Source organism: Artemia sp. Qi Xiang Cuo, chromosome 14, assembly GCF_049724085.1.
Source record: "Artemia sp. Qi Xiang Cuo chromosome 14, ASM4972408v1, whole genome shotgun sequence".
Classification (NCBI taxonomy): Eukaryota; Metazoa; Arthropoda; class Branchiopoda; order Anostraca; family Artemiidae; genus Artemia; species Artemia sp. Qi Xiang Cuo.
In genome coordinates this window covers 3,924,264-3,938,073 of record NC_142807.1, presented here as the reverse complement: position 1 = coordinate 3,938,073, position 13,810 = coordinate 3,924,264, and the positions used below count along the sequence as shown (strand labels likewise).

The 13,810-nt window shown below is 34.9% G+C and overlaps 1 protein-coding gene across 2 annotated transcripts in view; it reads right to left on the bottom strand.

Annotated features, from left to right (window-relative positions):
• Positions 1–11,555, bottom strand: part of LOC148944053 (CTTNBP2 N-terminal-like protein) — a 125,410-nt gene extending 113,855 nt beyond the window's left edge. For both annotated transcript variants that reach the window (XM_089099684.1, XM_089099685.1), the window contains exon 1: positions 11,423–11,555. The gene's annotated coding sequence lies outside the window, so the exon portion shown is untranslated. The remainder of the gene's footprint in view (positions 1–11,422) is intronic.
• Between the last annotated feature and the right edge of the window lie 2,255 nt (positions 11,556–13,810).

Below are 13,810 nucleotides of genomic sequence, written 5' to 3'. Positions count from 1 at the left end.
GAAGTGTTCATCATGTATTTTTCAATTTGATAAATTTAATCCTTTTAGATGCAGTTTATAATTTGACTGATATTAGGTATTTATCAGTTTATAATTTGGAATGAATCCACAAAAGAAATAATGAATAATATCCAAAAGAGCAGCCAAAAGCAATAAAAAAGCAGCAGTTCAGCCTTAGCCTACATGACATATATTCTATAAAGGAGCCAAAAAAAAATTTAAAATTTATTTTTTTTAAATTTTTTATTAAAAACCAATTTTTATAACAATAAGGCTTCTTAGGAAACCAAAAGACAAAAAAAAAAAAAAAAAAAAAAACAATCAATATCAAAGTCACCCATTTCAACTGGTTTAAAGGTGCCAAAACAGATATAGGCAAAGAGCATTATGAAAAAATTAAGCTTCTAAGTTCAAAGTTATATTCAAAGTTTTTACCCAGATAACTGACGAATTTTGTGATATGGTATTTGAAGTTTTCTATGCAGTAACGCTTGATTAAAAAAACTACTAATTTTGATAATTATTTATGTTAAGAATACATAGCTAATAGATACTTCAACTACTCGTATTATGCAAGGGTTCTGAAACGCCACAGCCATTTTGTTTCTACCAGATTTCTACTTCTCTTGATGAATAACGAAGAAGACCAGTTTCCAGCCAGCAACTTGTGAATTTTTGAACTCATGAATAGGCTCGAATCTGTTGTAAATTTAAGCTGTGATTTGAGAAAGACTGATGAAAACATTAATGTTTGTGGTCAACATTGATTGCGCCGGCGGCGTGCTGCTGACATCTTACCGGCGGCGCGGTGTGCTGTTTTTGGCCCCGCCGCCGCTGGTCTTCCTTCATTGGCGCGGCGCTGGGGTCTACCCTTATTGTATGAGAGACATAAGGGAGCCAATCATCCTGACTTATGGGAATGATGTTATACTGCAAGCTGCTATGGTGAAATTTCTTGGTGTGTATCTTGACTGTTTTCTTTTTATAAACCTCATATAACTCATTCCCGTTCCCTCATCCTCCGCCAGTCTTCAATGTTGCACCGGGTTAACTCATTTCTTCCCCCAGATGTTATGCTTTCTCTTTATTATGCTTTTATTTTTCCTTACCTTTCTTATTACTGCTCTGTCTGGGGTAATACTAATTAATCTCTTCTCTGCTCACTTCAAAGAGCCCAAAATAGGGCAGTGAAGGCTACTTTTCTTCTCCCTCGGCTTTACCCTTCCTCTGATCTTTATAATGATACTGGAATAGCTCTGCTGGATTGTATTGTGGGTAAAAGTAATCTTTATTTAGTGCATTCTGCTTTTCTAGGTACACTTCCACTGCCTCTACAGCAACTTTTTTTCACGGACAGGCTCAGGTAGGTACTTTACTTTTTTACATATTTCTTCTCATAGACTTATTTTACCCAAACGTTCATCTACAGCAGCCCAGAGGTCCCCTGTTTATAAATCAATTCAATTATGGAATTCCATCCCTTCGGATGTCCTGTTATTTCTGTCTGCAAAGGCAGTTTTTTGTTGGGTCTTTCCAGACGATACATAAAAGTTCAAATAGGGATAAAATCCTTTTAATACACAGTGATGATGATAACAGTGATAGAAATTCACAAAAATACCAGATATTTTGGTCACATATACAGTGACTGTCTTCAGTAGTAAAACTAAACCAAAACAATTTAAAACAAAAGTTTATATACAGTGTGGTCTCTGAAATTATCTAGGTCTTTCCAGTTTAGTAATTTCTCTCTCTCTCCTTTGTTTATTTTCCGTTTTCTCTTTTTCTAGTGTTTCTCCTTTTTGTTTTTTTCCCTTATTTATTGTTATTATTATATATATATATATATATATATATATATATATATATATATATATATATATATATATATTTTTTACTGTATGCTAGTGTTTATTCTCTTTAATCTTTATTTCACATATATTGTTTGATTTAGGGGTAATATTTATGGTTCTTTTAGTGCTTTATTATTGTGTTGTATGGCCCACAACAAGCCAAGCTTCTTGGGCCAAATAACTTTTCTTTATGTTTGTAACAGTGTTTTAGTATTAATAAAATGATTGATGATGTTTGATCAAGGTGGAATTGTCTTTTTTTAAAAAGCTTGAAAAAGTTTTTTTTATGGGGAATTTTTAGCAGGGATAGAATTATCTGGGGCAATGAGGATCTTACACAGGAGAAACTTTCCAAGGACAAATTTCCTTGGGGGTGGGTGGGGGCTGATTGTCCATGGAGAGAAAAGGTGTATTTTCTGGCATTATTTGAAAAATTATCTGAAAATAAATAAAAAAACAAATCTTTCAACTAAAACTAATGAGCAGCATTAAAACAAACAGAAATTATCCCACATACAAGGGTGGACACCCCTCCTCAATACCTCACTCTTTACGCAAATTTTAACTTTTTGTACCATTTATTTAAAAACAACTCCTGAAACACAAGAGCCCTTTAATTAGTCAGGAGATTTTTTAAAATATAAAAAGAATCTTTGACATGAAGAGCAAGGTATTGAAGAGGGGGTTTCCCCTTATATACAGTAAAATTTATGCTCTTTTAAGTTTTAATGTTGCTCCTTGCTTTTAGTTGAAAATTTTTTTTTTTTTTATTAAGACACTGAAAGACTGAACCAATTCTCAGGAGAAAATATTGACATATTGCTGATTTAAATAGTCAAAAATAGCCAGTAGCTTATTTTTCTTTATCCTGAGCCCAAGTAATTCCAAATCAGAATTTATGTAGGCTAATGTTCATTCTTGTAATGGAAGTATTTTTTATCTTTTTAAAATTCAGAAAAAAAGGTGCAAAATACTCTTCAGTTGCAAATTTTAAAATTAAATTTCGCCAAAACCTAAAGTAGGCCTATATCTGAGCAAAAAACAGTGGCAGATCCAGGGAGAGGGCAAGTGGGGCGTGCACCCCCCTAATGTAGTCTAAAGTAGTGTAATTTACTTAATTAGCACAAGTTTGCATGAAATAAACTTGCTCCTAACACAAGTTTATTGGATCAACCTATTTTGTGCCCCCCCCTAAAAAAAAACCTGGATCCACCCCTGGCAAAAAAACTTATTAGAAGTATTGACATATCAAATGTAAATATATTGTTTAATCAAACTATTGCCCAACACTAACTTTTTTCATACTATATGGCTCATTTTTCACTTTACTACAATGTAAAAAAGTGGAGGGGGGGGTCAGTTTTTATATATCTGTTGGAAAGCTAATTTGTTGTTTTTTCACTTTTTTCAGTGGGATAATTTGCATTTTCAATAAAAATATTCTAAAAAGTATTTTTTATTTCTAGATGGGGCATCCCTATCCTTCATTAAAAGGACTGCCTGTGGTTATGGTATGATTTTTTTCACCCTCTTATCTACATTAAAAAAAAAACTTTTCCATTAATGAATGCATTTTTAAAAACTATTTTCATTGGAAAACAAAAAGATTGCCCTACTCCCCTTGAGTATTGATAAATATATATTATTTTGCCATTCTCTTTATTATTGCTAATAAGTTCAATTCAACCATCATCTTGAGAAACATATCCTGTACTAACTACAGTTACAGAACAGATAAAGACAATTCTTATTTGTCTTTAGGGTGGACTCAGAAAACCACCTGCTCAGGCAGCAGACACAACCAACCACCCTCTTGGTTTATCCCAGTGGGAGCAATTTGTCATCATAAATTTGAAATGTGGTCTCAGCCTTGACAAGCAATTGGAAAGGAAAAATTATATTTAATATTTGTGATTTATAGAACAAATATCAAGAAATAAAAGTTATATTTTTAGAATCAGCTTTCGGTTAATATGTAAAAAAAACCTGAAACACTTAAAGGATATATACATCAAAATAGGATAATTGGTATTTCTGAAAAGGAGGTAAGTCAATAAACTAATAATTTCAAGTCTTTAATCTAGAATAATTTTAGTAATAACTATATTCATGCATAGCTTAGATTCTTGGCTATTCATTGGTAAATATAATTCTTCTCAATTCCTCTTTGGTAACAAGATGTGAGGGTTTTAGTTTTACATAATTTTGCTCAATCAGATACTGGTCTTTTACCCTAGACCTGTCATGTAGGAAAATTTCAGGACCCTCTAGAGGGAGAAGGAGTGGATGTAGGTACTTCAGAATACCTTCCCTGGACATAATTTAACCTGTAGACCCATCCCTGAAAGTTTGATTTTCCTAACCTATGCCCTTTCCAAGATAGCCAAAAGTAGGGCCTAGCTAAAGTAGAATTTTATGAACTATTTGATAACATTATGCATTTTTGGGGTTTGATTTCTATAATTCTCAGTAGTAGCCTAATTTCCATAATTTTGTTGCTAAAGTAGGCTATTTTATTGTCCCCATAGGCTACTTAGGTATATTTTATTAAGATTAACCTAACTTCATTTCTTGAGTGTAGCACAAGACTGGCTACTTGAATTCAACACATCAAAGTGCAGTGTCCTTCACTTTGGAAGCAACAACCCCTGTCACCAGTACAACATGTCTGATCCCAATTCAGTGGCTAGCTTAGTTCTAAAGACAAGTCCCAAAGAAAGAGATCTGGGAGTGCTGATAGATGAACAACTGAAGTTCCATGGCCACTGGCAACAAGCAGTTTCAAAAGCAAATTTAAGCCTTGGTCTCCTCAAACGCACTATAACCAGCTGCTCCCGTACAGTCTTTCTAAGGCTCTATAAGGCTATAGTTAGACCCGTTTTGGATTTTGGTACGTGTCTCACCTCCCCTTCTTATAAGAATGATACCAGTCTAATCGAAGGAGTTCAGAGAGGTGCCACAAAGTGCATAGCTGGCCTACAAGATCTCCCGTACAACAAGAGACTGGAACGCATACAGCTGCCAACACTCGTCTTCAGATGCTGCTGTGGTGATATGATGCTGACCTACAAGTATAATGCACAACCAAATAACCCCCTCTTTACCAAACATTCAAGTCAGCACCATACAAGAGGACACTCATATAAGCTGTCAAAACGTTTTGTCAAAACACAAACGCAGCAACACTTCTTCTATGAGCGTGTTGTCAACGATTGGAATAGCCTTCAAGCTGAAATGGCGACTGCACCTACAGCTGTGTCCTTCAAGTCCAGACTTGACAAGGAATGGAATAACAAGCCATGGAAATATGAGTGGGACTGTCCATCCCACTCAACTACTGACTGATGCCAACTTTATCATAATGAGTGTCTTGCTAGGAGGCTGATGCTGCTTGTCATACCCAACCATCTTACATACTCAATCCGAAGTTGCTGTTGTGCGGTGGTGTCAGCTCTATACCACTGAGAATGGTCTTTACGGGCCATACCTACCTTGTGGCCACTGCTACCAAGTGGGCTTAAATTGCATCTCTCCAGCAGACCTCTTTTATGGCGTGTCACTGGGCCCTAACACAGTGACAATTTTTTTGCCATTTGACCTGGAGCACAACAGATCCAGTATGGACCTTAATTTGCTCCAAAGTGCAAATTAAGGTAATTAAGGTGTGCTAGCTATAGGCCCCACAAATAAAGGTAAATTTTTCACAAATCATATTATTGACTTAAGAATAAAGTAAACATACAAAACTTGGATGCCTAAAGTAAACATGGATGCCTTTTTTTATGCTCTTTCCAAATATAATAATCATTTTTGTCAGAAATGAATTTTACCCCCACCCCTATATACACTAATTCGGGGTATATATTTGCACACTAGGGGGGGGGGGGGGGGTGAGGGTAAATTTTAAACTTACCTCTCATTTACATGAGAAATAAAATTTACCCCCCCCCCTAATGTGCAAATACATAGGCTACCCTTAATTGGTATAGGTAAATATTTACCAAATCATATTATTGAGTTACAACTAAAGTGAATATACCACTCAATACCCTTTTTTATGCTCTTTAAGAATATAATAATCGTTTTTGTTGGAAAAGAATTTTAGCTCCCACCCCTTTACATACCAATTCAGGTTATGTATGTGCACAGTAGGGGGATGGGGGTAATTTTATGTCTGGTGTAAATGCGAGGTAAATTTGAACTTTCCCCTCCACCCCCCTAACGGGCAAATATATACCCTTAATCAGTATATAGGCTAGGGGTGGGGGTAAAATACATTTTCAACAAAAATGATTATTATATTTGTAAAGAGCATAAAAAAAGGCATCAAGTGGTATATTCACTTTAGTTGTAACTCAATAGCCTAATATGATTTGGTAAATACTTATCAAATCATATTATTGACTTACAAACAAAATTAATATACCACTTGATGCCTTTTTTTATGCTCTCTCTAAATACAATAATCATTTTTGTTGGAAATGAATTTTAACCCCACCCATATATATATACCAATCAAAGGTATATATTTGCACATTAGGGGGGTGGGGGGGTAAAGTTTAAACTTACATCCCATTTACAACAGAAATAAAATTTGCTCCCCCCCCCCCCCTAATGTGATAGTATATACCCTGAATTGGTATATATAGGGGTGGGAGTAAAATTCATTTCCAACAAAAATTATTATTATATTTGGAAAGAGCATAAAAAAAAGGCATCAAGTGGTATATTCACTTTATTTGTAAGTCAATAATATGATTTGGTAAATATTTAGGCCTCCCAAAGGTAAATTTTTACCAAATCATATTATTAATTTAGGAATAAAGTGAATACACCATTTGATGCCTTTTTTCATGCTGATTACAAATATAATAATAATTTCTATTGGAAATGAATTTCAGCCCCCCCCCCTAACCTAAACCCCACCCCCATAAATATATCCTAAATTGACATAGGGTAAAAGACCTCTTTTCGGAAAGAACCCCTTTTCTTTGGCTTTCCAGGAAAACAGAGATGGGTTTTCAGACCGCCCCTATTTTACTATTGCATGACGCAATGCAAGTATAGTAACAACATCCCACATTTTACCACCTTCTTGGTGAAAGACGTCCAGAAGGAAAATTTGTACAAATAACTTAAAGCTAATTGGAAATAAAAACAAAAATATGGGTTAGTGGCAATGCAAATATTGAAGGTAAGTTTGTGTAAATAAATAAAAGTTGGGTAAATAATAGAAAGTAAGAAGGTAAATAAATATTGAAGGTAAGTTACAACCTGTCATAACAGAAACAAGATTAGGTGTGTATCCGTTTTTGTTGTGATATATAAAATACAACAGTGTTTCGAAGAAACCAACGATTGTACCCACAAAAGAATTTTCTTCTAATGCGCTAAATACAGAACTACGGTACTTTTGTGCCTAAAAGCCAGTATAATAACACGGAATAACACGCACAAGAATAACATGGACAAATTTTACTACTTTCCTCCTAACCCAAATGATTAAGTTAAGTTTTAATCTATAGAATTAATTTTTTTTAAGTTTTTTTAACTGAAAGTAAGGAGTGACATTATAACTTAAAACGAACAGAAATTATTCCGTATATGAAAGGGGCTGTCTCCTCCTCAACACCTCTCTCTTTACGCTAAATTTCAACTCTGTTTAGCAAGTCTACTTTTTAAAACATTAAAAACTTAAGCGTAAGGAGCAAGGCGTTGAGGAGGGGACAGTCCCTTTCATATCTGGAATAATTTCTGTTCGTTTTAAGTTCTAATGTCGCTCCTTACTTTCAGTAGAAAAAAATCGTTCTTTTTAAATTTAATTTCTGAATAATTTTCAACTAATGAAGGGTTAAATTTGGCTCACCGTATATGAAAAATTACAACAAAGTTTGTATATTAATTTTGACAGATTTATTCCATATATGAAGGCCTCTTCCTTAATGCTCTGCTCTTCACACTAAAGCTGTTAGCACTTTTAAAAAAGCTTCCTATTGTAATTAATGGCCCCTGTATTTCAATTTTAGTAAACAGTCAAACTTTAGCAAAAAGGGCAAGGTATTGAGGAGGGGCAATCCTTCATATATAGAATAATTTCTGTTCGTTTTTCAATTAATGCCGGTGGATCTGGTTGACCCTTTATGAAATAGACCCCTCCCCCTCATGGAAAAATCATCTGTGGGAATTTTATACAATGTAAAGTGCACCCTCTCCCTGTCAAATTCCCTCCAGCCAGTTTCATTTTTGCTGTGAATCCCCCCCTCTCTGTAAAATTGCTTTCAGACGATTCAGCCTAAAATATTCTCCTTTGTATCCTTTCATTTGAATAAGACTTCAATCTCTGATCGGTTTCTTGATCCCTCCAGAAAAACCCCCTTCCGTGAAAATTATTTCCCATAAAACAAAGAAACAAATCCTTGGTATGGCCTTGTCACCAGTGTAACATTTCCCCTAGAATTTTCACAATCCAGAATTTCCCCGCCCCAAGGAACATTCTACTCATATAAAATTATCCCAAGAACAGCCCCCCCCCCCCAACAAAATGTGCATACTTCCCCATAACAAATACTACGTGTAAATAATGGACGAATTTCATAACTTACAGGCCTTTCCCTTCATAGCTTACATAACTTACAATGGGGGGTCATTTTACAGCTAAAGACATCAAGGCCGTTTTTTTTGGGGGGGGGGTTACACAAAAAAACCTCCAAAACGCATACAAAGTTTGTTTTAATCCATTTTGTTATGTTTTTATAGGTCAAACAAACATTGCAGGGGAGAGGGGTTCAAACTCCCGTACCCCCCCCCCTCTGGGTACGGCCTTGAGAGACATAGTTGTTTGATTTTTCAACTATACTGAACAAAAAGACTATCTCAAAAGTTTGATCAGATAATTTGGAGGGACAAGGAGCATGGGAGGGTGTCCAGTTGTTCTCTAGTCTTTTTGGTCACTTAAAAAGGGCACAAGAAATTTTAATATTCATTCGAATGAGCCTTTATAGGTCCATTTGGTCAATACGATTACTCCTGGGAAAGAACAGCAAATAAACAAGCCTCCGTGATTCAAACACCAGCCACCATTTTAAAGTGGTATAAAAATACTCCGTTTTTGGTTAGCTTTCATTTTTTGTTTTGCTGTGAACTAATTTCTAATTTCTGACTCATATCGTCAGTAAACAAGGTCACCTTAGCCATAAATCGGACCTGGAAAGGGTTCTATGTAAATAAGTAGTGATCTGATGAGCGAAACATTCTCATATTAGTACCAGAGAATTAAGACAAAAGTAGTTTGATTTGAAAAAAATGGGTCTTTCTTGAATTTTACTATTCTATTGTAATTAAACCTATCTCATTTAAAAAAAATAATTGAAACTTCAAGTATGTAGCATGCCTATGATATGTTATGATTGGCTATAGTTATGATTGGCTATAGGCTCATTGGAATGGAAATTAAAAGTTCTAGTGCCCTTTTTAAGTTAACAAAAAAATGGAGGGCAACTGGGCCTCCTCATACGCTCATTTTTTTCCCACAGTCACCTGATCGAAATTTTCAGAGATCCGTTTGGTTCAGCCGCTTCGAAAATATGATAAGTATGTCTTTTATGATGACTTAATCCCTCGAGGGTCCCAGGGGGAGGGCTGAAAATTATGAACTTTACCCAATGTTAACATATAGTATTGGCTATTTGGAAGTATACAGATGTTTTCAGGGGAGATTTTTCCTGGTTGGGGGGGGGGGGGTGTCAGGGTTATGTGGGTGGATCTTTCCATGAAGGAAGTTTTCATGGGGGAAGGGACATTGCTATGAAGGGGACGCCAGACTTCCCAGCATTATTTAAAAAAAGATCAGAAATTTAATATAAAAAAACAAGTATTTCAACTGCAATAGCAGCAACATTGAAACTTCAAACAAACAAAAAATATTACATATATGATTGGGTTCACCCCGTAGTCAATACCTTGCTCTTTAAGCCAAAGATTTTTTAGTACTTTCATAAGAGCTATTTATTCTAATTAACGACCTTTGTGATTAAGCGGTCATTTTTAAAGAATTGGAACAAAATTCGAACTTACGCTTAAAGAGCAAGGTATTGCACTAGGGGGCGAACCCCCTAATAAACAAATTAAAAATATATGAATATAGAAGTTCTTTACGTAAGTTAATTCGTAAGTTACGTATATTTATTACTAATAAAAACGTTCGTAAATAAAATTAAACAAGTTTCGAGAAAGCCATTTAACTAAATATAAGTAAATTAATATGAAAATTTTGTTTTAATTATTCATGTACGGTGAGCCAAGATCAAAACCTGCATTTATTCAAAAACGTTCAAAAATTAAATAAAAAAAAATCAAGTTTTTTAAACTGAAAGTAAGGAGCGACATTAAAACAAACAGAAATTATTCCGTATATGAAAGGGAATGTCCCCTCCTCAACGCCTCGCTCTTTACGCTAAAGTTTGACTCTGTCTCACAGCTTTATTTTTTAAAACAATAAAAAACTTTAGCATAAAGAGCGAGGTGTTGAGGAGGGGACAGTCCCTTTCATATACGGTATAATTTCTGTTTCTTTTTAATGTCGCTCCTTACTTTCAGTTTAAAAAACTTGTTTTTTTTATTTAATCATCTTTAAGAAACATATACTGTGCTTTCCAGAGCTGTACTAATTACATTACAGTTACAAAACAGGTCTTTAGGGCACTATTGTCAGCCACCCGCTCAGGGGGTGGAAAGATGTAACCACCTTCTTGGTTCAACCCGGTGGGAGATATTTGTCGTCATATTTCGAAATGTGGTCTGCTTTGACACGCAATTGAAAAGGAAAAATTATGTATAATATTTGTGATTTATAGAGCCAATATAAAGAAATAAAAGTTATATTTTTAGAATCAGCAGACAATCAGCTTTCTGTTAATATGTAAAAAAACCTGAAACACTGAAAGGATATATACATCAAAATAGGATAATTGGTATTTCCGGAAAGAGGTCCTTGGAGGTAAGTCAATAAACTAGTAATTTCAAGCGTTTAATCTAGAATAATTTTAGTAATAAGCATATCAATGCATAGCTTAGATTCTTAGCTATTCATTGATATACACAATTCTTCTCAATTCCTCTTTGGTAACAAGATGTGAGGGTTTTAGTTTTACATAATGTTGCTCAACCGGATACTGGTCTTTTACCCTATACAGGGGGGGGGCTAAAATTCATTTCCAATAGAAATGATTGTTATATTCATTATCAGCACAAAAAGGCATCAAATGGTATATTCACTTTATTTGAAACTCAATAACATGATTTGGTAAAAATTTACCCAAATATTTACCTTGGTATATATAGGGTTGGGGGTAAAATTCATTTTGGACAAAAATGATTATTATATTTGGAAAGAGCATAAAAAAAGCCATTGAGTGGTAGGCTATGTTTACTTTATTTGTAAGTCAATATTATGATTTGTGAAAAATTTACCCAAATAGGTACCAAAATTTGCCCCTATTATATTAGCCTGTATCTCTTAGATGTGGTCATGTACTAGATAGGCTAACCCTTTCATATGCTAATAGGCCTACCTCGATCACCCGATTCTGGCCAAGGTTGGCTGAAACATAAAGAGCTAGCATTCCATCTTCAAATTTTAATAATCAGTTCGTTTTAGACTTGTTGAACCGTCAAGCCATTTTTGTATTCTATTCCTATCAATTTTAGCTGAAGAACGATTTCTTCTTTTCTTAAAAAAATTAGATGACAGCGTTGGCTCTTGAATGAACAAAATGGCCAGGTAAACCAGAATAAAAATTATGAGCCGAATCAAACAATGTCTAATAGTAAACGAAAATCATAGGCAGCGCAATGTCACTGCTTATGCAAAGAGCAAAGTGGAATCTATGTATTATGTACTTCTTTTTCCTTTTCACCAGGCTGCTTCGTATAGAAGGGGTTGTCATAAAAACTTCGGAGGGAGTCATTGGATTGAAAATCGAAATCTCCAGGGTCCTTTTCTATGATTCATAAGCGATTTGAAAGCAACCCCTCTCATTGTTTTTTTTTTTTTTGCTGCCCTCTTGTAAAAGGAATCTGATCAAAGCATAAGAGCTATGATCAGATTTCAACTTTTCATAGTTGAAAGGTGAATAATTATAATTCTGGGGGATAACATGAACCCCCACAAAATAGTGGGAAAGATCTGTTAGTTATGCAGCCTGTTCATTATTGATATATAATGCTTGTTATTCGGGAAGGAGGGTGGCATAGTTGATTCTGGGTCTCCAAAATACTAAAAGTATTAAGGTGAAGCTTTCAATCTAGACGCCAACGCCAGTCGGTTTTCATTTCGGCAATGAATAACTACAGTTAAAGAAAATTGTAGCGCGTCTTGGGATGTGGCCAGTTGGCAACAACTTTTCTCATGAAAAAGAAGTAAACACGAAGAGTAAAGTATTTTTCAAATGCAAAATATAAATCTAAAAAGTCCTATAAGGCCTTATAGAACTTTATGGGCACGTACTACATAATGGCAAGCGGAAGGTCAAGAAAACTTTGACACAAGCAACAACATTCAACTACCTATAGAATCAAGAGTCGTTTTTCAAAGTTTTTAATCTATTGCTTCTTAATAAACAGTAGCGTTTAACTTTTGTCCATATTTTCATTAGACCTGTCGCTGCAATCAATTAAACCCATTTTCAGAAACCCGTGTAAGACAAACAATGAACCTCATTTATCTTCCGTACTCTTAGAGGGAAACTTGAAGGTTTTATAACTTTCTAAAAATCAAAAATTAACGGACTCGTTTTATTTTCAAAAAAGTTGGTAATTGTCAAGAATCGAGATACCACGCGATATGTTGTATAGGGAAGAAACTAGTCAAACAGGTTTCTTTCAATAGAATAGTGATTGAAGAAATGGTTTCTCACTCCGGGAACTATATTTAAACTTAGTTTTTTGGGGTTTAGGGGGAATAAAAGGTACCTAGGTTAGATTAGTTTACATATTTAATATATGCTATGCTTTGAAAAAAAATATGTCCTATTTGTGCTACTTCCAATGTAAATTTAATATATCATACCTGTTTATTTTGTGTAGGACATAATGAATTAGGCAATTTTTTATAATGCTAAATCTTAGCTGACTTTTAACACGTGTAAATAATGGAACTAGATTTTTTGTGTTTACTGCCTTGCGCCGAAAAACTACCGAGGAGGGGTTAAATGGAAATTTAAGAGACTGTTCACAATATGGAATAAAAGTAGTTTAAACACTTTGAAACGATAAAGCTACATTAGCATTTAAACAATTGTCGTATAGGATGCGTGTGGAATACAAAATTTTCGGGGATTTTGAGTATGTTATCAGAGACAACGCTGTAGCGTTGCCTATAGTAAAGGCCATACGGCTCCAATGTTTTATTATTATTATTATTTTTTTTCCCAGAGGTACTTCATACGGAATGGGTCGTCGTAGAAACTTCAAAGGGGGCTTGGAAATCGAGAGTTCTAGTGCCCTTTTTAATGGTCGAAAAAGATTGGAGGGCAACTAGCCCCCTCCCCCCACACCCATCATTCCCCCAAACACATCCGATCAAAATTTAGAGATAGCCATTTTGTTCAGCGTAGTTGATTTTCAGATAGAAAATATACTTTTGAGGAGGACACTCTCTCACAACCCTCAGGGCAAGGGTTTTAAGTTATATCCTTCAACGTTTTGGAGCCGTAGTTATACGGCTCCAATGTTTTATTATTATTATTTTTTTTTCCCAGAGGCACTTCATACGGAAGGGGTCGTCGTAGAAACTTCAAAGGAGGCTCATTTGATTGGAAATTGAGAGTTCTAGTGCCCTTTTTAATAGGCAAAAGTGATTGGAGGGCAACGAGCCCGCCCCCCCACGCCTCACATTTCCTCCAAACACATCCAATAAAACTTTTGAAGTAGCGATTTTGTTCAGCATAGTTATTTTTAAG